Source organism: Triticum dicoccoides, chromosome 4A, assembly GCF_002162155.2.
Source record: "Triticum dicoccoides isolate Atlit2015 ecotype Zavitan chromosome 4A, WEW_v2.0, whole genome shotgun sequence".
Classification (NCBI taxonomy): domain Eukaryota; kingdom Viridiplantae; phylum Streptophyta; class Magnoliopsida; order Poales; family Poaceae; genus Triticum; species Triticum dicoccoides.
Genome location: NC_041386.1, coordinates 258,205,701 through 258,208,293, shown reverse-complemented (window position 1 = coordinate 258,208,293; position 2,593 = coordinate 258,205,701). Strand labels below are relative to the sequence as shown.

At 49.9% G+C, this 2,593-nt stretch overlaps 1 long non-coding RNA gene across 2 annotated transcripts; it reads left to right on the top strand.

Annotated features, from left to right (window-relative positions):
• The first annotated feature begins 73 nt into the window (after positions 1–73).
• LOC119285756 lies at positions 74–2,145 on the top strand. Of its 2 annotated transcripts, none has more exons than XR_005139789.1 (2): positions 74–794; positions 1,939–2,145. It is a non-coding gene; the product is annotated as an uncharacterized LOC119285756 (long non-coding RNA). The 2 variants fall into 2 exon arrangements; XR_005139788.1 differs by having other exon boundaries at positions 74–1,004.
• The last annotated feature ends 448 nt before the right edge of the window (positions 2,146–2,593 follow it).

The following is a 2,593-nucleotide window of genomic DNA, read 5'->3' as shown; positions in this document are numbered from 1 at the left end:
ATAACTATTCTGATCATGGTCCGCTATATAGAGGGGCGCGGAGGTCCTCCCGAAGTCGCGGAGAAAAGAAAAAAGAAAAACGCCACACCTAGCCCACTCGTCCACCTCCTCCTCCCCGACCCCGATCCAGCGTCGTCGAGCTCTCGCCCCCTGCCACAACCGCCGCGCCGCCGGCCCGCTTCCGACCACCGCCGCAGCACCATCCCACCTGACGCGCCGCCGTCCCGGCTCCTCGCCGCCTCCCCTCGACGCGCCTCCATCCACACTTGCCCCATCCACCCACTACCCCGCGTAGCGGCGGGCACCACGACCCCCGTAACCCACCCCCGCCGGCGTTGGCTAGCTCCCACCCACACCGCCGCCTGCAACCAGCCGAGCCCCAGCTGTCCGCAGCCCTGAACTTCCTCTCGGACCCTCCCGATCTGTGCCACTTGCGTCGCTGTGTTGCAGCGCATCCCAGCCCACGCGACCTACGCCGGTGCGTGTCGCCGCACCTCCTGCCTTCACGCCATCGTCACGCGTCCTCCCTAGCCACCGTGCGGCCCCGTGCCACCAGCAATCCACCTTCCCTCACACCGAACTGGATCCGGCGAGGTCAACGCTCCCTGACACGCCTCCACTGCCGCCAACCACCACTCGCCTCTGTCGATTTGGCTGCTACCTCCCGCCGCCAGCCTTTATGCCCTCGTGGCTGTCCCCGGCGAGGCTCCCCCGCCACCAACACTGCCCCTCCTAGCTTCTCCCCCATCTCCTTCCATCTTCCGCTGCGCGTGATGGACGCCGTGGCAGGGAACGTGAGCTCGCTGGATTCCTTGCCCGTACATTTATTTGAACTAGCGATTCCTTGCCCGTATAGCCGCAGTGTCCAGGACATTCAACTTCGCCGCCTCATGCCGTGCAACTTCGCCGCGTCTTGCAACTTGCTCCGCTTCGAGGCGCCATGCTTGTGGCAGTGGCCTCATTTGATGTCTGAAGTTGGATCCTTCCAACCTGTCTTAAAAAATGTATCCAAGTCAAAGCGTCATTTCCTTCCCCTTTCCTGTTTTGTATTGTTCTAAATTTGATGTCTGAAGTTCAGCTGTACTGTCCCCCTGTCCAGTTTGTGTATCTGCACCATTTTTTGTAGCTGCTGTAGGTTGCAGCACCCGTCGTCAAAATCCGAACTTAGCCCCATGTCGTGTGCCAAATCATGTAGCTGACCATGAAGCTTTGCCTCCCTGCTACTGCTACATCGACAATTTGGCATGAAATTCAACAACTTTAGCTAGATTTTAGATAATCGAATGACAGAAGTTGCTCTAGAAACTAGAGTAGTATACTGCAGGCTTCAGAATGTAGATAACCGAATGTTCATACAGTCAAACCTATAAGTATACTTCAGAGTCAGAGTGTAGGTTATATGAAGATATTCAGAAGTTCACTATATGAAGATATTCAGAAGTATTATTACTAAAAAGATTAGTGTGTTTGGTGCGTGTGTGCTGAGTGTGATGTCTCTCGTGCGTGGGCGCTCACTATATGGGTGTTCGTATGTTCTGATGTGTATTCGAGCTCATATATGTGCGCTCTGTTTTTTCTTACCATTCATGTGTGCGCTCCGGTGTGTGAGCTTTGGCTTCTGAAAAAAGCATTCTGAAGAAACTAGTGCTACTGTTAGTTGACCATCCATATATTCCTTCAGCTCAGTAAAATAGTTGGTCTAGAAACTGGTGCTACTATTAGTTACTTTTACACAATTCTCTAGTAGTTGGTTAGCCTAAATCAGTAGGCATCGAGCTCAAAGATTGTGAAACTGAAACTCTGCACACTAGTCTAGCAGACAACAAGAGATGCTCTAACTGAAAATCTGAAACTCGATTGTGTCGCGAGTGCCTAACCATGTTCATCGATGCAGCTCTGATCACAGACTCTTTATTTTTCCTTGTGAAATCAATGCAGGTGTGGCCATCCGGTCGCGAGAGATGTGTGGAGCGCTGCAGTCTGCTCGTCGTTGACCCCGTGTTTGCCAACGACCGAGATTATTGTTGCGTGTGGACTGCAGCGACGACCGAATCCGACCTTCACCAGCATCACCATTCTTCCTTCTCCTGTTCACCAACGTGCACCGCCATCCGCTTGTGACGTTCCACCCGCTAATGTAAAAGATAAAAAGATTTGTACAAGAGATGTTAATGTAGTACTGCTCATGGGCAAAAGTTTATCAAAGTTCTCGCAAATTTTTTTTTTGTAAAAAGTATAGAAATTCATGGAAGTTCGATTTGTGTATGGTTGTGAGACCGAAACATTTTTCAGTTGTCATCCAAAAATGTGGATATGTCTTGCGCGTGTGTGTGTGTAGTACACCGAATTGAAAAAGACTATTTTCTGTCATGTAGATAAAAGAAAGAACATAGAAAATTAAAAAATGTGGATACACACATTTCCTATGTATGTGCAAAGAACAAGAAAAATGCATAATTTTTCCTTCTTTATTTTCCTCTTTGTGATTGTGTGCTCTCCCTGTGTTTTTACAAAATGTCCACAATGAAAGAAAATGTGCCATCTTCCCTGTGTGGTCTGCGTATTTGGTTGCTTCATAAAAAAAGTCAGTGAA